The sequence below is a fragment of the Streptopelia decaocto genome (assembly GCF_964273445.1).
Source record: "Streptopelia decaocto genome assembly, chromosome: 3".
In the NCBI taxonomy this organism is placed as follows: Eukaryota; Metazoa; Chordata; class Aves; order Columbiformes; family Columbidae; genus Streptopelia; species Streptopelia decaocto.
Window position 1 is genome coordinate 34,170,835 of NC_138656.1, and position 26,495 is coordinate 34,197,329.

At 46.1% G+C, this 26,495-nt stretch overlaps 1 long non-coding RNA gene across 1 annotated transcript; it reads left to right on the forward strand.

Annotated features, from left to right (window-relative positions):
- Positions 1-932: 932 nt before the first annotated feature.
- LOC309437892 lies at positions 933-25,024 on the forward strand. Its single transcript, XR_014183665.1, has 4 exons — positions 933-1,141; positions 8,628-8,816; positions 12,619-12,705; positions 23,314-25,024. It is a non-coding gene; the product is annotated as an uncharacterized lncRNA (long non-coding RNA).
- The last annotated feature ends 1,471 nt before the right edge of the window (positions 25,025-26,495 follow it).

Consider the following 26,495-nt stretch of genomic DNA (forward strand, 5'->3'; position numbering starts at 1 on the left):
GCAGTGATTGTCAGGAGCTGAGGTTTTGGCCCCTTCCCATTTGTTTTACGGTAGATTAGGAAGACAGAGATTTCTCCAAAAGACCAGTGAGATGAACTGACAGCAGAGGAGAGGGGAAGGGGAGGCAGGGAGCCAAGGTAAGGAATTTTGCTGGGCTTATTAGTGTGGGCTCCAAGCTGATGCTGCCAGAGCCAGCAGTGGGACAGTCTAGAAAGAGGTGGACAGGAGGCTGAGCAGGCAACTGCCGCAAGGGAGAAGAGACAGACACTGAGGGACCAGCCGCGGGGTGGGTGAGAAGTCAGTTGGCCCAGGGGATGGGGCCAAGAGGAGGAGAAGGCAGCAGGACCCAGCAGCAGGACGAGTGTTGGAAAGGCGTCCGCTGTCCTCTGACACATTCTTGATGTAACAGCAACAGCTACACCACGGGGCTTTTCTCACTCCGTCGTTGTGCTTCTTCAGCAAATTCACTGGTATAGCTGAATTTAGAAAAACTGTCTTTAAAAAAAGAAAGGGAGATGGAGTTTCAGTAGAGGTGGTACCACCTAATGCTGAAGTTGCCCAATACTTCTTATTAAAAGGCTGTTTTCAGTCACTTATAACTTTGTCACACTAACCATCTGGCCTGCAATTCCGCATGCTGGGTGTCTGCCTCAAGCTGAATTCGTTTTGTTCGTTTGTTTTTGCATTTCTGCTTAAGTGGTGCGGCTGTTTCTGAGAACAAGGAGAAGAAAAATGTATTGTTTCCCTCATGGTGAAACATCCTTACTGGCCTGTGGCTCCCATGCCTCAGAGCAGCCACTAAAATACAGGGCTGCACTCATATCAGGGACATGCTCTTGGCAGCCTTGGTACAATCTACCCCTGTTCAGCCACCTCATAAGCCTCAGAAAAGCCAACGTTTGCATTTTGTCTGCAGAAGAGGCAAGGCAAGCATTTGTCTTTCCTGAAGGTTTCCTGGATATCTCTCCCGGGTTCGTGCCCCGTCTCTTCAGCTCCTCTGAGCAACCATACAGGAGATGTAGGGTCACAAAGCCGTCTCTGCATAGGGACATGAGGATCGAGCAGGATTCCCTTTGCCACCACTCCTGCTGAGATCTCCAGCTGTGAGAGGACTGTACCCACTCTACCTTCGAAGGCAGAGGTAAGTGGAGACACAAACTGGAAGGAGCTGGGGGTAGGAATGAAAATAGCATGAGGCACCAGCCAGAGCTGCAAGGAGAGGGGGTATGAGTGAAAGAAGGAACAAGATGGAGGCAGAAAGTACCATGGTACATGAGAGTACCTCACTTGAGATCTAAGTGATAGAGCAAGAGCACTAAAGCCATAGAAATACCCCCTTTAGAAAGTCTGCGCTTCTATGTCCCTTGGAAGCCCAGGCCCCAACACCAAGCCCAGTGTGCTCCTGTCCCTGCTGCCACCTTCCCGTCACCTCAGGTGGCAGAGGGCTGCAGATCTCCAGGTCCCTCTCCCCCCGTGACCTGTGCCAGGGTCAGCCTGCCTCCACACTGTGCACTCTCTCAGGGGTAAGAGAGAACGCACTGAAACTGTGTTGTGGTTTCCCCCGCAAGCCTGTGCAATAGCACATGGAGAACTATGTTAAAGGAACATCATGACTGCATAGCAAAGTGAGGAGATGCTGCTCCAGAGGCTTTCCACCCCGCATTAATTCAACTCCTTTGTGCCTGTGTGTTATAGTACAGCCTTTAATTACATGATCACATAGTGTTTTGTTGGGTTTTTCCCACAGGACCCCTGCATCCTTTCTTGCCAAGCTGGAGGGGTGTGTAGGAAATGAGGAAGGGGATTGGAGGGGGAGAAGAGGTGATCTGGTCATTAATGCAGCTGAACGCTGCCCAGCCCTGCTCCTGCCACTCAGTCCTTGTGTGCTACTGGCAAGTCACTTTTAATAAATAAGCATTTTCTAAGTTGGCTACTGCCTCCCATCCTGTTTGCCAAGCCACAGACATCTGGGGCCAGACTAGCAAAGGTGCTGAGTGTTCTGCATTGCAAGCAAAGTTGCTGGGAGCTGTGCCTTCAACATTAAATGATGGGAGTCCCTAGAGCCAGAGGTTCAAGAAATCCTCAGAAATTCCCTGCCCCATACTCCTATCCTCCCAGCTAAGGATATGTTTTCCCTAGAGACAGTTTATATCAAGCCATCATAGGTTTGCCAGTGATTCCCTCTCCACTTTGGGTGGCTTCAGCATCAAAATCTGCCAACAAGGATATTTTAGGGGCTGATTAGCTCATCTTTTTTTCTGCTGTCTCAACTCCATGTCCTGCCTGAAGAGTGCTCATTTGATTATTTTTTTTTAAGTACTCATTTTATTTATTCATGAACCCTCCACAATATTAGACTTTCTTGTCCACACACCATTCTCCCTCCCTGTTCTCCACCCTGGTCCTCTCAACGCTTTTTATTTTTCTTGTTCTTTTGTCTTAGTAAGTACTCAGCTCTCACATTCTCAGAAAACAATTGGTTTTGTTATATATCTGCAACTTTGTCTTTCACAACAGTCATTTGGATAAATTCTTTGTGGATTTAAGCAACGTGCCAACATCTAAACATATAGAGCACATACACTCACACACAGACCCCACCAAAAAAGCAAACTTGTGTAGCCGTAAAGTGAACAACTGGAGTTAGTGGTCCCAACGATAATGTCTTTATCTTCATTTTAATTTGGTAAAATGGAAGCGGTACTAGCTCCTTCCTCTTTTCGTAAGGGCTGTGGTGAAGAGAAATCTGTTCATGTTTGTGAATTGCTCAGATTTAGAGTGAAAGTGTCACAGGAAAGCCCATGAGGAAATGTAATCAGTTTGTGTTCTAGGCAGAGCTTAAGTGGTGTTTGGTAAATAAGGTCTGAGGTCAAGTGATGAGGATAAGAAGAAATTCTGAGCAGTTACTCAGTGAGCACAGTGACGATCTGTCCTACACAGTGACAATCCTGTGACTGTGACACAGTGCAGATACATATAGGAGTTTGAATTAAGGCATGAGGAGCAATCATGACTTCAGCATTTATTTTTTCTGAGCATTTCCTGTTTCTAACCACAGTCATTTTTGATGTCATTATTAAGAAGTAATTAGGTCACTGATAATATAAAAATATGTGTTCATCTAGCTGAAATACTATACAGATAACACATTTATAAAATAATTGTTTGATTATCCATTTGTCCTCTGCAACAGTATACAACTAGACTTTATAGGATACATGACACTACCTACTTTTGAAAGCCCAAGGCAAAGAGCCTGGGGAGATATTCATATTCTTGTGCATTTCATTGTTTAATTTTTCCCCATGATACTGAGGTTACATTTTTTCCTCAACCCAATTTCCTCCCCTTTTATAACTTTACATACAAGCAAGCACCATGTTAAAGACTCATTGTCCTGCCTGCTCAGAAACCAGTAAGTGTGAACAGGTGCTAACATGCCCCTACAGACTCAGCCAGCCAATACATAGCCAAACCAAGCAGGTTTGGGTTGTTCTCCCATTGCACTCTTCAAAAACCCAAACAGGCTCGGATGATCCCTCCAGGCCCTGAGACCCTGCTGTTGCTGCACTTTGAAGACCAGCCAGTTTATCGCCACCTCCCTCACTCGGCAGACCACTGACTTCAGAGCAAGATCATAACTTCCTGATCCTGTTTTGTGTGCTCTTTGTGCCAGCACGACCAAACTCCACTGACCGTCCTTGTGGTCACACTGCATGCCAAGATCTTATCAAACCTGTTCCATGCATTGGTCCACCTATTACCTTCCGTTTGTTGAGCCCTGCAGTTGGCTTTAACCAAGACACTCTCGAGTTCTTTCAATATCACATCTGCCAAGGTTTTTCTTCCCTTCTCACAGGCTACATGTTTTGGGTTGATTAATAGATGTTTGTTTTGCAGGGTTTTTTTCAAGATGAAATGTTGGTTTTTTTTTTTTTTGGCTGGCTTTCTGATCCTCCAAAGTCACATTGTATTTGTTCTCTGCCTAAACTTGCATTTGCAATTCAGCCCAGTTAAATAGCATTTGTTAATGCCATTAACGGGCTTTTAACTCCCCGCAACCCGATTAATAGTGGAGATATTAAGTACACCCAGAAGTAATTGTTTACAAAAGCGTCCACGTGATTTAGGAGCGTGAGTCCTGTCAAATGTCTCCGCGTCAGCTTTGCCTTTGAAAGTGAACTTCACAGTCTGGCATGGACCCAGAGAACTGGGAGCATGCTCCATTTGGGTTTTTTTGGGGGGGAGGAGAGTTGCAAGCTTATCCCTCTGTAGCAGGACATTGGAGTAAGAATCAAATCAAATCAAAGCTGATTTGCACACATTGACATTTTTCCTTCCCTCCCTGACTGTCCGCAGTTTTACCAGATCTTGTTTTCTGCCTTACATCCTGTTCAGCCTCTCTTTTTCTTTTGTCCTCCTGTTTTTAAGGAAGCAATGGGGACTCTGTCACTTCAGACTCCATCTCATTTATGCATGGATAAGCTCTCCAGTACTACTTGTTTTCACAACCTCACTTTCTAAAAGCCTTTCATCTTTCCTTGGCAGCAAGAAGTTCCTTCACATTCCTCTTGCATGTACCCTTTCCCTGCAGCAGGTGATGACTGAACATTCAGATTTGGTTGCTTTCCTTACAGCAAAGGATATTAACATACAGAAATAAATGCACCTATTTATGCAGGAGCCAGACAGGTGTCCACAACAGACAGTGCTTACTGTGTCCCTCTAATTCTCTTATCTAATAAGCTTCACAAATGTCTTATCTCAATTGAGTCACTCTCAGTTTGCTTTCAGATCCCTGTATGGGCCAGTCCTAATTCTGAGGGAAGAACAAGACTAGACACCTCACTCCTTTTCTGGGTTCCTCCTCCACAAAGAGATTGTTTACACCTCAGTGCATCTGAATAGTTTCCTAGAACGGCAGCTAGCTACTTAGTGCTAATCCATTGCAGCAGGAGCTGCACAGTTCCATCTCACTCATTGCACAAAAGCACTGAAGCTCCAGGGTCCAACATCCTGCTCCAGCTGTGAGTTCTTCCTAAACATTTGTCAAAGGATGAGGGCATACCTTTCCAGACACTCTCCAAAGAATTAAGTTGCTGTGAAGCTTCTCATTGCCATTCCTCGACCTTGGGTCAGCCCTGGCCATCTTAGAGAACAAACATGACTTTTGCATCCATCCTCTTGTTGACACGGAAGAGCAAAGTTGCCCTGCAGAACCTAGCTCCATTGCATTGCATTCACCACCTGAGTTAGAGGTATGGAGCTATGAGGCATCTTCTGTGCTGACATAGAGAGATGGTTCCCATACCAGGTCTGAAGAGCCGACTTGTTTTGCTCCAGACACCGTGTTAAACCTGAATGACATTCATCAATGATTCAGCAGAGACTTGCTGGCTTGGCTTTGGGCTGCTGCTTTCCTGTTGTTTGCGTGGCAAAAGAATGCCATCTATCATTGTTCAGGGGCCTTGCCCATGCTGGCATGCTCTGAGGTTTGCTATTTGACACAAATCGAATTTTCAAGAGGTGATCATGCTAGATGAGCACATGCTTTCAGTTTCTCATGCAGCAGGAGGGCAGTGGTTCCCTGTCTGTAGGCAAAGACATGATGTTCCAGCAGAGCTGCTTCCCCCTCCCACTGACAGCTTTTAGTCACCAGACCACTTGCAAAGGCCATCAACTTTTCACACAGATGGCAGGGACTTTCTTTATATATATATAATATATATATAAAGCCCAGTGTGAGAAGCACCAACCTCACTCAGATCAAGACCTTCAGGGTACAACATGGTAATGAGCACTATCTCAGGCACTGTTTTACAGCAACTTGACACCTCCTGTGGCCCTGCAGAGAGGGAGACCACGTCAGTGAATCCTGCTTGGTGAAGATTTAGTGCTTTCAAAGAAAGGGATGGTGATCTGCAGTGGCCTGTTGCCCCATGGTTAGAGGGTGCAATTAGGCCTACACCCGCCTCATGGCAGCTGGTGTGACAGAGAGGGGCAGAGTTAGCCAGGGGGCCCAAGTGTCATTTGGTACCTAGTGAACGTGAGACATGGACCAGTCAAAAGGGAGGATGGAGAACCACAGAATACACCCAAGGAGCTACCCTGCTGGACTGTGTGCTGCTTCCCCGTGGGTGCCTGCCAAGCACAGCCCTGCTTGATTTTGAACACCCTGCTGTGGGTGTGTTTTCAATAAAACAAAAGAGAAAAGAGCTTTATTTCAAGAAAAAAAAAAAAAACCAAAAAAAAAAAACCAAACAACACCCACAGAGAAATTGAATAAATGCTATTTAAACCTTCTGTCTCGTTTTCATGAGCTTAATACAGAACACAGGTCCATCTCAAAGTCCCAGCACATCACAGAGTACCTCTGAGACCACCTCTGCAGGAGGCCTGTCTCTGATGTGGCCTCATCCACAAACTCCTCTGAAGCATGCCATGCAAAAGCAAAGGACTGCTGGCAGCAACATCCACTGAGAAAGCAGCTGGCTTTGCTGGGAATAAAAAGTCCATGTGCCTATTGCTTATTAAAAGCCCTTGGGTTCTGCTGAAGAAAGATTTCTGGATTTATTCAGGGAGTGAAGCATCACCTGTTTTCCTGCCTACATGTTGCAGCTCTGTGGGGAAACAGAAACCAGTTATCAGGAATGGGATTTCTCATGGAGGGCCTGGCCTTCCACTGCCAAAGAGCATCAAGGGCATGCTTGTGCACTGCAAACATGAGCCATGGTTGGGAAACCTGAAAGTCCCAGGGCCCTCAGTTTTTCTGTCATCTGTGGTCTGACACTTCATTAGAAGTTGGTTCAAGGGGTGGTGGGGTGTAGTGGTAGCTCTAAGGAGGCTGTCTGTCTTCTTGGAGCACTAGGGAACCTCAGGCAAGCAGTCTGATGGATGAGGGGTGCCAGTGAGGCACCTGACAACGGAGAGCATGACTTCTTCCATAACCACCACCATCCTCCCTGTGGCCGGTTTATAAACTGCAAGAACCTATCTACCTCTACATCCTCCCAACTACTACGAAGTTTATTAGCGTGATCATTATTATTTTTCAGGAGCACTTTGAAAACATGAGGTAAAGATTAAGCCCTGTTTGTAATATGGTCTGCATCAGCTGTACAAACCTGTCCCAAAGAACAGATAGACACATTAGAGCAGGGGTATAAATCACAGCATGGGGGCTGAGGGTGGGAAAGGGAGATGCAGGAAGGTCAGAGGGGTTGGATGATAAAAGACTCAGCACATTCATCTCAAGGGCACAGTTTGTCTCTGATGGTGCATAACTCACGCATGACCTGCAGATAACACCCAAGCTTCACCTCTGTTGTCTTCTCCTTTCTTCACCTCTCACCATGGCATCTACTGGAAGCGAAACTCAGATCAAACTAAGATCAAGGGGAAAGGGAAACTAGGCCATGAGTGTTTACAGCTTACCGTGTCCACATCTATGTCTATGTCCTAACCAGTGGTTACAAGGGCACCTGCCAATGTGTGCAAACACATGTTGGAGAAATTGATCTTCCAGGTTGGGACATAGTTAAAAAAATAAAAAACACAGGGAGGTCTGTAAGCAGGAGAGTTCAGGCTGAACCACTAAGAGTTGGACAGTCATTAAGAATGCAGCAATGCCCTGATGGCCACAGCAAGACAGATGACAGCTCATTAGATCTTCAGTTTATCAGAGTGTGGTAAGGGAAAGCATCCACAACACTGAAGTTAATGTGCCAAGGAAGTCTGCTTAATGCTGTTACTACCAAGCTACAATATCCTCAGGTGGTGCAAATTAGTGCAATGTCATTAAAAAGTTAGATTATGATCCTTCCCAAATTTTTTTTTTTTTTTCTGTTTCAGTGTTGTGAACTTTTACCACAAGCAGAACTCTACCCTGTTGCTGTTTCGATAAGAGACAGAGGACGTTTCGCAAAGCTTTGTGGCAGAACATGTAACGCTGGCCAGAGGGCTGTCAGATTTGCAAAACTGGGTGAAATGTTGCAAACAGGCAGACTGGCGCCATTCGAGAGCAATTCCGAAAAACTAATTCCCGGACACTTCCCACTTTCTGCCAGGCACCCAAACACCCTCCAGTTATGCTTTTAACAAACAGCCCTGCACCTCAAATGCTGTCTAGCCTCCAGGACCTCAAAGCATTGCCCCAGCATCTGTGAAAGGATACAAACAGTAAATACAGACACTTTAAAAAAAGAAAAAAAAAAGCCAGAGGTTTGACTATAAACATTTAAAAAAAAGTATTGGCTTTGCATTCAATAGTCTTGCAGGAAACTTGCCATCCCATGATGCCAATGACTGAAAATGCCACCAATATGTCCCTCTTAGGGGCCACCCAAAATGTCTGAGTAGATGGCCATGCCATTGTGTGATTCCCTAAAATAAAATGACTATAATTGTGGTTAGGCTTTAGCTACCCAGGACCCACATGAAAGAACGTGAAAGCCACAGGATAACTTAGCTACATTGTCTACTGGGGCTTTGCCAGGGCAATTTCTGAGATGGTGAAATCTCTATCTCTGCAGAACTTACACTCAATTTCAGGTTCCCAGTTCTCTGATTTACCTCTCCTAAAAATTGGCTCTATCACCTTGAATTCACTGGTGTTTGTTCTTCCGCAGTTGAATCCTATCATGGAAATGTAATTAAGGATAAGCTGTTCTCTGGCACCAACCTTGCTCCGGAGGCCCAAGTCCCACCCCAAAACCAATGCAGTCTGAAGAAGAAGCGGTCTGTTCCAGGACATTGCATAGGAATGCATGGCTGTCCTGCTGAGTCACCCTGATAGAAGGAACCTCTGCCATGCAAAGGTATGCAGTTATTTTTCCTTGATGCCTGATCACGTGCAAAGCCAAGCCAGCTCACCCAAGTATAGGAAGGGGAAGCAGGGAAGAGCTACAGTTTGCGATGGGAGCAGCACAAGGGGGTAGCCATGCCAGTTAAACTGTTCCAAAGTATTTAATTATCTGCCACTGCACAGCTGGTATTCTTGACTGCTTTTCAAATAATGGAGCTGCAGCAGCAGCAAAATAAGTAAGAATTATTACCTACAATCACAACCTACACATTAGGAGACACATCTAATGCTGAGAGATGCAGAAATGAGGATAAACATTTTCTCTTACAAGGGGACTGGTGGAATCACTGCATGTGGGAGGAAACTCAGGAAAAAGAGGGATGGTACAAAATCTTGGGTCTATATATGGGGCATTTGAGAACCTTCTTTCAGTCCTTCCTTCCCCCAGAGAATGCAAGTAAACATGGAAGACAAGCCATTCCCAGTGGTGACACAGCAACTTCAGATCCTAAACCTGTGTTTCGGAAGTGGGTTGGGGGAGGGCTTTCAGCAAGAGAGTTTTCTAAAGTGCATCAGATTTTGAAAATAAGTCTTGGGTCCTCAAAGATTCCAACCTATTAAGCTGCAGAAGTTCCCACTCCTGCCTCCGTTTTCGTACCCTGCTCCCATTCCTCCCTGGAACTATGCTGGCACTGTGGTTCGCCAGGCAGCTGCAGCTGCCTTTGTGCCCTGCTCTTTGCATGTCATTCCTAAGTTACAAGAGCAGAGTCAGCCAGTGAGCAGAGTCTAAGTTATTAGGTTCAGAGTTGGCAAGTACAGTAGCAGCGTAAAGAGCAGACGTGTCCAGAAGCTCCAGTGCCATCCCTTCTGTCTTCAAGGCTCCTGCATCTCTGCTGTCCTGAATTTCTGAGTAGTTTCAAGGCTGATGCCAGCCCTGTGCTACCCTAGCAGAGCAGGTACAGCCCCTCACACTTGGTGGCTGGGGAAGGTATAGCCTGCATGCATCACCTGCCTATATCAGTAGTAAAACATTCTCAAGCTGCTCCGCTGATACATGGGCAGTGATTAGAGAGAGCAGGAGAGAGGGGCACCAAATGCCCTGCCCCATGTAGAGCACACTTGCATGTTCCCGTTTGTTCGGCTGTGATGGGCCTCAGTTAACAAATCCCCAAAGTGTTACCCATGTAGATTTGAGTAGGAGAGTCCATGTTCCAAAAGGAGCTGTTGGGGTTTCTAAGCCATTCAAAGAGCCTAGTCATATGTTCACCTCCTCTTCCGCTTAGTCTCTTGAATTGTGCTTTCATTCCCCATAATTTGGGTTACAGGTGCTTGTGTTATGATGTCTAAACCTCTCATGCTGCCTGTCCCTGCTAAAGTCATCTGACTCATTAAACCCCCTTGGAAAAATGTCTTGATCTTCTGACACGTTTCAGCATGGGCCCCACACACCCACCAGGAGCACCTGGTGGGACTGTGACCTGACACATCATTCCAGGCATGAAAGGTTAAGGGGGAAGGACCACCTGCCCAGTTCGCAATGCTCTGATCAGGAATTACAGACACAGGCAGTCAATGAGGCCATACAGCTGGATTGTTTTGTCCACTGTTGCCCAGGGCATCTCTTTCTGCTTCCATCTCCCCTCTGTAGCCACAGATAAACGTGTTGCAGAGCAACTGGGAAGGGACCGTGATAGTGCTTCCCTGTCTCAGTGGGAGTTGGGTTTCCTGCCAACTCCAGCTCCAGAAGTCCTGCTATAGTGCAGCAATTTTAACTTTTACATAAAGCTGATTTGCAGACACTTATGCTAATGAGAAAAACTTCACAATGTGAAAGGTAACAGCTTTCTGAAAACTGAAAGGCAAATCAATCCCCCTGTACCAATTATCTTTCTTCTCAGTGCCTGTGCTCTTTAAGGCAAACCTCCAGGAGTCTGACCTGGGACAAGGGACAGCTGAGGCTGGTGATAGCACATAAGTGGCACCCAGGCATTGTGCTGTGCTGCACAGAGCAGAATGCGCCAGCAAATAGGAAGGCAATGCATAATGTGCTGTGCTAATTATATGTACATCTGTAACCAGGGAAGGGCCTAGGTACATGCCAGCGCCTGGAAGAGCCTGGAAAGACAGGCGCAATTGGCAAAACTGCTATTCCTGCTTTCCGCTCTCTTCTGCATTGAAGTCACTCACACAGAACACAATTAAGGACGGTATTTATTTATTTCTTTGAATGAAAAAGAAAAATTGTGCTTGTGATTTGGGAGGAGAGCTGCCAGAAGAGGAACTGGAGCCTTTCCAATAACTCACAGTCTAGTAGTTAAGCATTGCCTGAATTGGGCACCAGGAAATCTTGACTCCTGCTTTCTTCCACTCACTGGTTTATAACTCTTGGCATTTAAAAAGGCACCTTGTAGACATTTATTTCATTGTTCTTCAGTATATAATTGAGTCATTTGTCGGCTTACCTTGTTAGAGGGAGGAAAGCACCCTGCAAGGGGAAGTTTTCTGTTTTCCCAGCTCTTCCTTGCCTGCTGGGGTGCGATGGCACCAGCAGCTCAGTGCCTTCTGCTTCCCACCAGCTGCTCTCCGGCTGCCTCTGAAGGGGCGGAGGTCACCTCGGAGAAAGTCTTCTCTCTGCATTGCCAGATCTTCCCTCACCTCCCACATCAGTGGTGCTCAGCCAGCTGCTGTGCCTGTGCCAGCCCCAGCCCCAGTCTCATGCCCCCAGCCAGCCAAGCCAAGACCTTCTATGTGGCTGGTTCATGTAGGGCTGGCAGGGAGGTGTGGTTGCCTCCTCCCAGCCCTCCCTGCTGAGACAGGTGGTTGCTAGTCTCAGTGGTGGTTCTCTGAAGTTTGCCCAGCTACTCAGCATGTCCCTGCTATCCACATGAGGGTGGCATATGCATAATGTTGTCCCCAGCATGCCTGGGGTTAACTGGCTCCCTACTAAAGTCAATGTGATTGTTTAAAACAAAATGTTTTCCTCTCATTATTACTTGCATTCAATGCATAGGTGAAAGCTTGCTTGATGCTGTGACAGAAGCCCTGCCTCCCTGTTACACCTTACGTACAAAGTTAGTGGAGATCTTCGCTGCATTCCAACAAGGGACTGAGCAACAAATCTGCTGGTTAATCATTTGTTGCTGTGTGAACCTGCTGAATAGCAAATATGCTAGAAAGGGGAAAGGAAAGGGCATGGCAAGAGATTAACTGAGGACAGTCAAAAGTCAACCAGAAAGGAGCGGGAATGAGGCTGGAAAGGTCGGTTGGCAAACAGGAAGGCTACTGTAGTGTAAACACCACCTCTCAGCAGCACAGGGGCCAGATGCACTGTCCCCGTCCCAGTTCAGCCCTCTCTGCTCAGTGACCACAAGTACTGCCAGGTTGAATAACCACCTACTGCCTCCAGCTGAATTTGACGGCTTATCTGCCTAGTGGAGCCTTTTGGATTCATTACATTTCTTTCACCTTTCCAAGACTCATATCTCAACTATTCCCAGAGCATGTGCTTCTCTCAAGGAGAGTGCTGTCATGAGCCTTACAGCCAAAACACACTTCCCCATGCAAAGTGCTGTTTTCACCAGTGGCTCCGACTGCTGGTCCCAGTGGCACTGGGGTGGTGGGAAAGGGAAATCAACTTGGGTTATAGATTGAACTTTCCAGAAATGGACTTCTCTGATGGGCCACTGCTTGTGCAGTGTGATGCGGCTGGTGGGGCAGAGCACAACGTGTATCTGGTAGGACCATACTAGAGCTTGAGCAGAACAAATGTCCCTCTCCTAGAAATCTGTGGCATATTCACTTTATCCCTCCAACAGCTGAAGACCAGTCATCTGGAACAGAGAATATGGTCACTGCCACCCACTGCTGCCCCTGACCACTGCAGTTAGATGGCAGTTAGCTAGGTAAGTACCAAAATGGGTTGTAGGCACGACCACACAGGCACTGGCAGGATTTATCGTGTGTTTTTACTAGTCAGGGGATGTTGGGATGCTCGGCCCCATGGCAGCAGCGCCTGTGTGGGCAGCAACCTCATGCAGGCTGGGATAGTCTATCCCCATGTGGAACACACCTCCAGGAGGGAAAGCAGATGGGAACAGACCCCCAGAGCCAAGGAAGAGGCTTTATTTCATCGTCTGTCAATATAGCAAGGGTATAGCCATTGCCAGCATGATCAGAGCATGGCAGCAAAACATTGTACCATGGGATATCTGCCCAGAAAGTCGGTGGTTTGTTTTGAGAAAAGCACAATACTGGGTGAATGCCACAATTCAGAGTGAGAAGTACTTCAGCCAACATAAACAAAGCATTTATTGATATATTTACATGAATGAGGTTCCTGATTTGAATTGTCACTATCCATCGGACTCAATTGCCTTTGCTTTCTACCTCAAGCTTCAGTGTTGACCCAGGCACAGGAGAAGCTCTGAGAAGCCTGCTTGATCATCATACAGCTTTGCCCATGTTGACAGGGGACACTCTGGAAGAGCCTGTGGTGCCAGGATGCTCAAGCCTGCTGCCTTCAGCAGCACCAGTTGTGCTCTGTGGAGGGCTGTGAGCACCATCACTGCTGCCCTTGCTCCAGCAGTTTTGGGCTGTCCATGTGAGCTTCATCTGGGGTCATCAGTATGAGATGCTGGGAAGGCTGTAGCAAGTCTTGGTGTCTTGATGGAAAAAAGGGTGAAGGTGAAGCCTGTCCCCTATATCTGTGGGTGTCTCCAGAGCTCATGTCCTTCTTCTGAATGAGGGGCAGGTAGCAGTTGTGTACACCTTAGCCAAATTTAGGAAGGCTACCTCCACACTCCCAGGGGTCAGCAGAAACAGTAAATACACTCTAGCTAGGAAGCCTGTCCCCACCTCATCTCTTGCACTGCACTGTCTGGCCATTGCTTTGTTAATGAATTCCTTGAAGACATCTTAGGCTGTTCACAGCCCTCCCACATCACCTTTCTGACTCTTCTAGGATGCAGTTGAGTCCTTTCTACCTTCCAGATCTTGTAACAGGCATGTTCCAGATACTCTTACAAGAATAACATTCCCATCTATGGGGCCATGGTACATCAAGAAACAGTACAACAGAGACACAGCCTTGCCTTTGGTGTCTCAGTCTTTATGCCAGCTGCAGGAAAATAGTTCATTTTCCTCCATCTGCTCATGACAAACTGGTGTGAGCTTAGCAACAGTAAGAGATTTGCCACATTTTTCTGTCTCTCCTGTAGAAGACCCTGGTCTGGTTTTCAGCTGGCTGGGAAGGAAGATAACTTAGCAAGGGCAACAGGAACTCACCAACTATTTGAGGACTCAGTAGGCTGGCCCTTCAAAGGCAGAGAGGACTTTGTTACTCTCACTGTTTTTTAAAATAGTAAGAAGTGAAAGAGCGCAATAAGCTATTGACTATTTGATGGCTCCAGCAGGATTATATTGCCTCATGGTGTACCTGACAAAAAACAAATATGTTTACTAGAAACTCTCCTTTATTTTCCTGCACACAAATACAAATTGTACTGCAAAATATTTTTGCAGTCAGTGTTCTTATTAAAAGCAATTAAAATAAGTAGGAATTCTTTGCCAAAGCTGAAGGTATCTCTGTCAATTTGATTTGGGCAATTTACCTTGCAGCAGCTAAATATCATCTGAAAACGAGGGCACTGATCAAATAGGGAACCTGTATCTCCGTTTTCCTGTTTAATGCTCTGCCAAACTACAGCAGGGTGTCAGCATTGGGCTGGGGAGAGGTGGCAACAGGTGGCTACAGAGAAAAAGGGAGGGGGAACAGAGGAATGGAGCTGGCATTACTGGCCAGTGGTTATATGATTAGATGCCTGACAGAAATAAAATGTTCTGGCATTTCAATTTTTCCATGGAGCCAGCAGCAGAGCAAGGGAGTCATCAGCATGGTGCAAGAGTCAAGGCTCCTCACCAGCCAGGCAGCAGCCGTGGTGCAACATAGCACAGCATCCTTCTAGGAAGAGGATTGCTCCCAGCATGGACAGCTTTTCTCTGGCTGGGTTTGAGGACCTCTTCCATGGTTCTCTTTGCATGTGACATGTCAGAAAAACGTAAATGTAGCAAGAGGTCTCTTCTTGGCCAGGTCCATGCTCCGTTGGCCACAATGTCCAGGATATGGTTGCCCATCTGGCAAACTTCCAGCCTAGCTCTACACAGGACTTTGCTAGATATCTTGAATTCCTCCAGTTCATTTTGCCTGACAGTCCTTGCAGGTCTCACCCATCCAGCAGATGCTATGTTACAGCTGGACACGCTTCTGTTTGCGGAAGCCCAGAAGAAAATTGTCTTCCCATCAAAGCACAAGCAAGCCACAGCCAGCAGTGTGCAGACCTGGGCTCATCACAAAACGGGGATGCGATCTGAAGGATCTGATGTCAAATGAGAGTGAATTACCTCCTAAGCAAAATACTGGATGGGGAGTGGGATGCCACATAAATGAGAGTAGGTAGGGGAGGGAAAGAACCATCTGTGTGTAAACAGCAGTGCAGTTTTGTCCCCAAAAATACTGGTGTTAACTACCAACTAAAATATCCTTGTGCAGACAGGGCCAAAAAAAAGAGGTTTTGCAAACTGTACAAGAAATGTGAGGGTGATTATGAATATAGTAATAAAAAGGTGAATGCCACCTCATGGCAGAGCTGACCCTCTGCTCCCCCGTGCCTCTTAAGACTGGAGGGCTACAGGTCATGCAGACAATGAACAGGCCTCTGGCTCCACCACTGCGTGGGGCAAGGGAATCTCAGCCATCCCATTCTTCAAATCTGGCAGCCAAGTTATAGAAAATATGAAGATCTCTTCCTCAGGGACTTTCTAGGAACTCACTTCAGGAGCATTCCTCTTGGTGAAAAGGACATGGATCAAAGAGCTATGTATCCTGTGGGAGGAGAAGGGGAATTCTTTGCAGTCATCATCTCTTCCTTATGTAATTAAAAAAGTCAATGGGAAACGAATCCAGACATGAATATTTATCTTTGGTTTCCTGGTAAACGTTTTGCTGCTCTAATTTCTTTGGCTTCCTTCCAGTTTGCTTATAGAGAGAACCCAGATACAGTGGCTCCCCATAAGGACTTGGGCACCTGGGGACATGCAGCCTGGGAACCTGTTGACCCTCAAGTTGTCTGACTGGGCTGACACATGCATTTGCATCTAATGTATCCCCTGAAGACTCACTCCTCAAAGTAGTGTTTTCCATAAAGGGTAACACTACAGTAGTTCTGTTAATGAACAGTGCTGTGAAACTGCCTGCTGGTCCCTTCCCACACACCACCCTTGTCCCAAGGAGATGTCCATGGGGGTAAGATGGAAAGGGATCCATCAGCTCAACTGCATTGGTTTTAGACATCAGCAGGACACAGACCTCCTGTGGACCCACCGCACAAGGGTGACTTTGACCATGCGAGGCCAAACTGTCAGGGCTTGGGAAGGGACCACAGACAAAACCCAAGGCAGCATTAAAGATAGCATCCTGCTGTGCCCCCTGCTTCCCCACATGCTCTTACCCCCATAAAGCTCTCCAATGTAGTTCTTTCCATGGTCTGGAGGAAGAACAAGACACAGCCACGGTCTCCATAAGCAGGCCCCAAGTCCTTGCTGCCAGTCCTCCCCTGCTCAAGGATGCAACTACCTACTCTGACTTTGTATGTGTGAAGGAGCCCCAGCCCCCTACAACAGAGCACTCCCTCAGCTCACTTCTTGTGCACAGAAAGCTCTGTTCGGATTCAAGGGCCATCAGGTTAGGAAGAACGTAAGTTAGACTTCTCTGTATAATCCTATTTCTGCCACTTCCCCCAGATATAAACACCATGTTACAGACCTGATATGCAAAAGCCACCTGCTTTTGCCATACAGGTTTTCTGTCCGCAGAGAACAAACTATAATATATAATCTGTACAGGTTCAACATTCCCTCCTGTTTTTCCCATGTTTATTTACCACTCTATTCAGCCTCTGCCCTGAACATACTATTATTCATTTCCTGCTGTGGCACTTTTCCCGTTGTACATGCTCCCTCATAAACATTGATGAGATTAAGGGTAACATGGTAAGATTAAGCCTCAAATTTTTGGATCATCCACCAGTCTAGTCTTCTATTCAATCTGGATTCCCCCCACACCACCTGGGGTCCCCATGTGGGGAAAATGGCTGCTTGATGTCACCTCTGTAGTTAGTGGGCAGAGTTAGAAACTCCTCAGTGAGTGACTTCAACCACCTTGTTGACTGCAGGTAAAGACTCTCTCTTTTGAACCTATTTTGAGATGGTTCCTCCTTGCCATCCATTGGTGTTTTCCTGCTGCTTCTCAGTGGTTTTCATTTCTGAGCAGGCATTGCTCAGCAGCTCAGGTAGCACCTTCAGTCTCCAGCCCAGTGCAGAAGGATGAAGTGGCACAGGCTGTACACAGCAGTAGTTCACCAGTAGTACACCAGAGCTGTCCCCGTGGCGGGGTGGGAAAGCAGCATAGCAGCAAGCAGGGGCACGAGCTCTGCTAAGGTAATCCCTTCCCGCCAGTGAGTCAGAGGGTTTAACCTGCTCATATTACCTCACACAGAGCTAACATGACTCAGATTGATAAATGTGGTAATGCGTGTCTAGCTGTGAGCCAATGATGTCCTACTATTCCCCAAAAGTGATAATTTTGTGTAGAGTGTGCTGGAGAAGCAGGATGAGTCCAGGTGATCTCTCCTGGACAGCCTGAGCCTGTAGATGGGGAAGGGAAGGCCACATGTCGGAAAATGAGGTGAAACAAGAGAGGAAAGGAGATTAGTAGATACATGTCCAGAAGAGATGAGCTGTTTAGCCTTTGGGAGACAGAACTGACGGGAGATAAGATTATGATCCTTGCATATGCAAAAATCTGCCATGGAGAAGAAGGGAATGAATTGTTCCTACTGCTTACTTGGACAGGACCAGAGAAATGCAATGAGGCTGTTGTGGGTTGGTGCTAGACAGTTGGGTTTAGATTTCCTCTTCAGGAAGATGTGATCTACAGTGTGTGGAGATGCCACGGGAGGTTGTGAAACACAGGTTGGTCATATCTGGTTTAGGCAGTACTGACCCTGTCTTGGGACAAAAGGATGGAGCTGGTGACCAGGAGGATCCTGGACACCAAGTGGACACAATCAAGGCACCCATTTTGCTACTGGTTTTCCCAGCTACCTGGGACAGAACAGCTTGGACATCCCTCACTGTTCTTGAGGCTGGGGAACAGCCTCTTGCTCTAGGACTCACCAATTGCTTTGTTTCAGTCACTTTTTCCTCTTGTGTTTCACTTACCTCCACCAGCTCCTTGTTTTCCCTGTCTTCTCCTGCTTGTCTGTGGTCTCCTGTTTCTTCCCACCTCTCTTCTCTACAGCTTCTGACTTTTCCCCACCCCTTCCTACTGTCCTCCCTGCAGCCTCCAACAACCAGCCCCCTAATCATCTCCTCTTGTCCTACCTATTATCTTCCTACATTAAGACTCAGGATGCTCCTCCCCTACATCGTCTGAAGTCACATCTGGCCACGACTACCTGGAAAAGAGACTCACCACAAGTTCCCACATGCCTGAGGCTCAGTGCCTGTGGTGCAACTGTAGAGAAAGCCTTGCTCAGCGAGGAGGGATCCCTGAGACAGCAGTGCAGGCTCTCCTGCATGCCAGAGCCAGTGAAAGCCCTGGGAAGGGCTGGAGCAGAGGTGATGGAGGCAGACCCCTGGGAGAATTTAGCAGCCAAACTCTCACAAACCTTGGCCAAGCAGTTGCCCACTGCAGCTTTTGGACCTTATAGCCTGGTTAGCTCCAGATCATTTTATAACAAGAGTGGTAATCAATAATGTATTTACCCCTTACTGGGAAAATAATGGAAAGATGATTATTACAGGGCAAAGCAATGTGGTTTCCCTAAACCTATTCTCAGAAACTGATGTATCATTTTAGCCAAAACTTAAAAAAAAAATAATTAAGTGATTAATTAATCATCCTCAAGCAAGAGACCTAGCATGGAAAATTTTAAGCAAAATACTGACTGGCAATGGTATGAGCAACTATGAGGGGAAAAAAAAAGAAAAAAAGAATTAGACAAAGTGCTGGCTACGAAGTGCTGGCTAACTTTACCCATTGCTGTCCCTAATATGGCATTTGCACAAGAGCGATACCTCTCCTGTCAAATTTATCACTGTGGTCATGCTAGTACCAATTTAGTGGGAGTTTTGCCTGCATAAAGGCTAAGAAAAATATTGAGTAAGGAGTTGGGATGTTGCCTGATAAAATCATGGTACAAATAAGAAAGTGCAATAGCACTGTGTTGTGTCTTAAAAGGGCTGAACTTCCTCGTCAGTCAGGAAGCCCAGGTAGTTTACAGTGCACAAGAGATCAGGAAGTCCACCAAGATGTTCCTGGCACAGATTAGTCACAGGACTATCTATCCAAGGGTCAGTCACATGTGTGGAAAATAAAAGAAAAATAAAATAAATAAAAGTAACAGCTGGCAATCTATTGGTCTGTGAGCATAATCAACGTGCACTGTAACGTTCCACAGATCACGCAGTACACGCACGCATGCCTGTTCTCAGACTGAACATCCTCCATGTCAAGAAGAGGATTTTTGTGCAAATCTAAGCAGAAAAGTACAACTCTGAATTACAAAGCAGAGAGGTGGGACCTCACTGCAAAACTGCCAGCTTAATCTCCTTTACAGGCAGATGGCAAACTTGCCATAAAAAGACTCTAAACGAGGAATTTGCCAGTAAAACATGGAGGGGTGTAAAGAGATCGTCCCTCCAAATTGAGGAAGGAAATGTCAAACCAGTAGACCCAGATTGCTGCATCCCTGTATAGGTTTATCCCCAGAAAGGGTATAAAAAGATTTGCATTAGAAAATCAGCAGTTCTGGGATACGTCATTGCAGAGTCACATCTAGCAACCCAACTGTTCAGTCAGCAGAAGGAGGGGAAACTAGCGCCACATCCAACAGTCCATCAGCAGGAGATGCACCAGCCTCCTGGACTGACATGTGCAGATCACTTGTGCTAAACATGATGAAAGGGTAACAGAAATTTGGTATTAGTGACTGCCATTAGATTTGCTGCCTCTCCCAAGTGCTGGTGACTAAGAATGTGCTATCTGTGCCAACTGATTTCTACTAGAGAGAATATTTTTGTCATATTCATATGGAATTGGCTTTTATTAATTTCCCTACCCATTTTCACGTCTTAAAAGCAAGCCATCTAAATTACACTTGCACCTCTGCAGCAAAACCCAGAGCACAGGTTCATTGCCATGAGGAAGACTCCAAGAAGTATGATATGGGAAAGAACAGGCCACATGGGGAGGAGGTAGAGGAGAGCTTTTCATGAGCAGTTGCAGATGAGCCCAGCAGTGGTAACTGAACCCCAAACCTGAAAGCATGGGCCTCTATCAGGTAGCTCAGCAGTACGGCCAGATGTTGCCAAAGCCCAAGGCAAGGTTCCCATCCCCTTCACTGACACTGCAGTCACAGTCCTCTACGCTCAGCAGCACAGACCAGGGTAACATGGTATAGGAGGGAGGTTCAAGATGTAAAACACAGACAATAGCAGGTTTCAATAACTTTCTTACCACACTACATGGTATTTTTTGCTTTCTTCAAGACTCCTTCTTCTGCAGACTCCCAGTAGAAGAACAGGCATGAAACAGGGAGTGTGAGTGGCACCTTCCCCAGATAGATTTCACACTTCTAAGGCACAAAGAAGGAAACCAGCGTCACTTTGATCAAGTTCTGTGTGCTGTGTATGGTTAATGATGATATACCACTCCCTCCTGCACTTGACACCTTGTCAGTTTGCCATACTCACCCCTGATCTCTGAGTGTTACCCTTTTCCATAAAGGTATTTATTTTCAATAAAGATATTTTCAAAAGTATGGAAGTGACTTAGGAGCCCAAGCCCCATCACTGCTCAATGAGGCATTACATCCATCTGACTGCAGGCATGTAACAAAAGTCACCCAGATGTAGAGTGAGATAGATGCCACCGTGGGGAACTTGAATCTGAATCAAACACTCTCTGGGGGTGCCCATCTCACCTCCAAGAGAGCCGAGGCTCACTGCAACGTACCCTGGTCCTTCAGGCTGTATAGGAAATGCAGATCACAACAGCAAAAACTCATTCCTAGGTCCCAATCCACAGCCTGGTCACATCCTGTCTCTAGCTCAGCTCACAACCAAGGTGTGCCGAGGAAACCGTTTTTTCTCAGGATGTATCGGCATCTGATCACCTAGTTCCTGCCGAGGAGCACTCCCCTCAAGATGTGGCTTCATGGCTTGGTTGGGCTACCCAAGGACTACAGCTGCTTCCTGACAAGAGGTGTTTACAGGGGCTTTTTCACAGCTAGCCCACTGCTTGTGGAGGTACTGCCTCCACCCACCATTGATCAGAGCTCACATGAGACCTGAGGTCAATGCTGCCTGCAGGCTGAGGGGTTTGCCATTCACATCCCCTAGGAAGGATGAAGCAATAGAGCCTGCAGAGGTGAAGGTGTTCTTCTTGCTGTCACAGGGGCTCTGTGAGCCTGGGAACAAGAGGTCTAAAGCTTCTCTATAGACAAAAGTACACTCTGCAAACTAGTCCACAAGGTCCTGTGCTGCAACACCTCATGTTTCTCCAGCACAGCAGGCTCACAACAAAGAGTTACCCTTAGAGTATCTCCACTCCCAGAGCTCAATCCCACCACATTCCTGCTTAGGCTGTTGAATGCAGATGATGCAAGGGGTATTTATGTCACTGTTGCCACAAAAGGATCCCCCTGGATGGGATGACTTCTCCACCAACATTATCTAGACAGTGCACCTGTGCCTCACACTGTGATGCAGAGATCTTGGTCTCATAAACTTTGTGGGCAACAACCACTGCCACATCAAATGTTGTCTCTGCTATTTCCTGTGTGATCCGTGAGATCTATCAGGTAGCAGAAGCCATGTGAGGGCATCCTTAAGCATGAACACCAGGTTCCCCTACGACAAGAGATTAAATATTCACTATGACCTATTAAAATAAACCAACCCTTCCGTCTTTGGAGCCAGCTTGTGAACATGTAGGGTGTGTGTAGTCAGATGAATGTCATTGTCAGATAACAACATCTCACACAATAATGCAGTGTGGAGAGCGCAGGTAAATGCCAGTTACTGATCACTGTCACGTCAGTATATTGCAAAATAGTGACTACTCTGTTTGCTGTTGCCACATCGTGATTTTGCAGAACCTCAGCACTCATCCATGAGCAGCCTCTGACACTGTCCAAAGTGAATATCTCTATACTTTCCCTTTGTCCATAACCAATACCTTTATATCAGGTGATTGCAAGTATAGTCACGTGCAGGGAAGGAATGGGACTGAAGCCACACACTAAAATGAGTCTGTCTTAGAAAATTATGTCTGGGGCATACAAAGACAAAACTGTGGCCAAAATGTTTATGAAGATGTAGCTAAACAGAGCAAAGGGCCATACTGAGGGTTTTTCTTCTCTGTGCTAGAGTGGATGCAATGGAAACCTGAGCTCTTCCGTTTCCCTAGCATTTTCCAATCTGTTTTCTCTACAACACTATTTTGGGCAGACTCAGATGAACAGAGAAGTATCCACAAAGAGTTAAACTGTCAATGTAAACGGATTTATTTCTGGATTAGAGTCCTGTTTCCCATCCTGCTTTGCACCCTCATTTCTACATAGAGGAAAAGACTTTTCATTTCATACAAGTGTAAATAAATATCCAGTGCCAGACACAGTCACAATGACTGAGCAATGGAGGAGGAGATTTAGCCCTTTCAAACCACGGAAGGAGCCACCAGAAAAGAGCCAGATTCACAACATATAGAAGGCTGTCAGATGCCTCCTGTGACTGGGAAAGTCACTGACTTTTCAGTGTAGATTTAAATCCAAGAGAAATATTTATTTTAAAAGATAACAAAGGATTCACAGTTGCAGTGTCAACAATAAGATGGTAACAAGCAGAGCCATGTAAGAGGAACGTCTCACCCATTACCCACATAGGTTCAGGGAGTGTCTCATCCAGACCCAACATCTGCCCAGGTATTTGAGCAGTGATTTCAATGGAGATCAGCACTTGGTAAACATCCCCTACAGCCAGACCTCGGAGTGGCATGGAAAGTATCAGCTTCGGTGGTACCTACACTACAGGAGGTCTGACAGCAGCAGCCTGCAGCCAGCTTTTGGCCAACCATTTTGGGTACACAGAGCAGTGTTTGCATGCTGGCAAGGACCCCAGCAAAGGTTGTCTTCTCCTGTAGGAACCTGGTCTCCATCAAGCACTTGCTGCCTCAAGGCTGCATCTTTTTTGCTGCTGTCACTTGAACCACTGAGAAAACAAACAGGCTCAGACACAGTTTGCTATGCCCACTTGAGCTGGAGTCTGCCAGGTGTCCTGAGCATCTAAAATGGAGATCCCCGTTTTGGACCCCATAAAAGACTTTCTAAAGAGGCTTATTTAGAAAAGGATCCTAATGCTACTAGAACTCATTGCTTTTTTGTCTTCCACAGCCAAAGACACAGAACATCAGTGCATCAAGTAATGAGGAAACAAAGGCAGAAAAGCAGGAGGGATGTGTCATGGTCCAGGCAGAGGCTGGAGGAGTGTGTTACGGAGAAGTCAGCAGACTGGTACTGGGAAGATAGGTGCTTAATTCCCATTGCAGAGGCCCTTCATGACACTGAGACACACATTTCCTCTGTGACATATAGGAAACAATTTCAGCTGCCTGCGCTCCAGTTCCCCCTCTGGAAACGGGATCATCTGATGCTCACTGTTCCACTCATCTCCTGTACAGACCAGTCCTACTGGCATTTGGGTGCTTGCCCAGGTGCTGTCATCATGGGGATCAGCTAATCAAAGCCTCAGGAGAGGGACAATCCAGCACACTGTGGCAGCCAGTGCCTAATGAGAAAGCAGACTGTGCTGGAAAAGCCTCAACACTGTGAAAACAGACCCTTTGCCTTGCTCAGTGTTCCTGGGGGTGGCCTGAGGAACATGGTGGGTACAGCAAGGAAACAATGGGTGGGCTGGTGCCTGTAGTTTCTCTGGTGACAATCAGGAGCAACTCTGTTGCAGTTGTTACCCTGGCAGCCAGAGGTGTTATCTGACACATACAGGACTTTCTCACCCCCCCTTTTAACTTCTGATGGTGCATGTGAACAGCCTGCCAACCCCAGATTTCTCCCTCCTGCAAGCCTTAAAATGCTGGGTTGTGCCTCTCTGTATGGCAGATAAAAAACACTCCAGAAAGATTTTTTCTGTATACCTATAAAACAGTTCACTGTGAAGCTCCTGTTTCTCAGAGACTCATTGAAGAATGCCTTCTCATTGAGAGCACCAAGTGATGGGATCCCCAAGACATGCTACTTGTCTGCTGTGGGTCTGGTTAAACACACACTCAGCTCCCAAACCACATGTTGTATTATAAATTGTGAAGATGACTCTCCTGCCTTCAGCTGAGCACCCTCCACCCTGGAGTACACCCCTGCCAGCACCCAGGCACCCCTTTCCTCATTTCTCCAAAGCGAAGAGAAACGCGGGTGAGGGCTTCTGCTGGGTGTGGGGGCAGAAGCAGATCCTCTGCTAGAGCAAATCAAGGTGGCCTCATTGACTTTGCCTTGCCCTGGCTGGGTTACGCGTCCTGTGCCATGTTTCCTGAAATAGGGATTCGCATGTCTGGCTCGATGAGAGCAGGCTGTCCTAGCAGTGTTTAGAAGCAATGTAAGTGGAAAGCATTTTTACACAGCCTAATTTGACATGTAGCATTTCAGGAACTTACAATTTATTCCATTCACATTTCTAGCCAGAGACAGCTTCTTTATTTTTATGGTTTGTGGAAAAAAAAAAAAAATAGAGGGGAAAAAAAAAGAACACTGAGCAAATAACAACATGTGTGGGTGGGTTGATGTGTAATACCCCAACCACAGAGCTACAGCAACATTTGGTCCCATTGACCTTTTTGCTCAAATTGAGGTAATTACTCAACTACTGACAATATTCAGCTGTGTAACGTCTGTGGATTAGCCCATAGAGAGGGACATGGCAAATACTTCATAGTTTGACACACGCAGGTGACTTCGGACTTGATTCAAAGTCTAAGGACAGACTGTTCTTATGTGCAGAATTATTAAACCTTGATTAAACCCAAAGACATGGAAAGGCAGAAAAATGGAAAGCCGGAAAGCTGGAAAGATAGACAGACAGACAGACAGACAGATAGATAGATAGATAAACTCCATGTACATTAGAATAGATCTAGTCAGGAAGTTTCTGCTGTAATGTACTTGTGAGGGTAACAGACTTTCTACAAATATCATCAGGTTTTGTTTCCCAAGGGCTTTTTTTTTCTTGGTGTTTTCCACTAGGAAAATCAAAACTGTGTATTTTAAATCAGATAATTCAGTGTGACTATGTGTTATGTTGTTGACCTGGCCCAAAATACTCTCGAGTGCATTTGCACACTGCAATGCACTGTCTGCTAAGTGTTTGCATTTCTTTCCCATAATACAAGAATCTTCTGGTTCACATGAGGGAATGGGGGTACCATTCAACCTGGGTCATGTGCCTCCATACAGATATTCTTTGTAATACTGAATGAACTCAAAAGGAAGCATTCTGGTAAACTAAATGAACTGACTCAGAATGATGCCACCTGGAAAAGTCAAATAGTTCAATCCCCTCAGAAATGTCAATAAAAACAATTTACAGATGTAAACATTTTAGAATTTTTCATTCAAAAAGCCTCTGTATTTCAAATGTACTTCTATGTTTGTCATAAAACAAATGCTGAGGCATCTATTTCATTGAATAGAAACTCTGATTTGTATTCTGCTTTCCTGACGCATAGCAGTGAACACACACACACACACACACACACACAAAAAAAAAAGTAATATTTTCATAGCTTGAGTTATAGAGCAGATTTGCTATTATGTGAAATCAGTTATGTTTCTGATATGGAGATGTCATAACTTACACACGCAGTGTTGACTACCTTTGAATCAGTCTTAGAGACCTTTGCTGCTTGAGGTTGAACATTTCATCCATGCACTATTTCTGCTTGCAAAGGCAGAAGTGCCCATTGAATACTGCTCATATACATTATCTCTTTATTTTTTCTTTAAAATGAAACACCTGAGACGAGTCACAGAAGACCTCAGGCCATAAGATTTGTGGCATGACAGAATTATATTAAACCTTGCAGTGTAGCACCACTGAGAGCAAGCCCTGGGAGCTCACTTGCCAAGCAGCAAGGGGCATCCCTGAGGCCGAGCTGCCTGTGAACCCTTCTGGTGCTGAGCCATCTGGTTCCAAGGCTCAGTTCATGTTTGCAGTTTCCCACTATAATTTGCTCACCATAGTTTGACATGTCTTGAGGAAACAGGGGTAGTATTTTTGTAAAGATGTGAGAGTTCATATTTTTACCTCTGACTCTTCTTCTTAAGGGTTAAGAGGGCCTTCACATCCAAAAGAGATATTTGGAAATATTCAGCAGTTTAAACTGAAAGATGGACCTTTAACCCACTCATTTTGAGCCCTGTGTGGAATAGGCCTGGTGTTATTTGTTGTCCTCGAAGGAGAAAGAGATAACCCCAGCGAGGAGCAGGAGCTAGAAGGAGACCTACAAAACTGAAGGCGAGAAAATAAAAAAAGTATTGATACTCCAAGCAAACAGATGGAAGATTGGAGG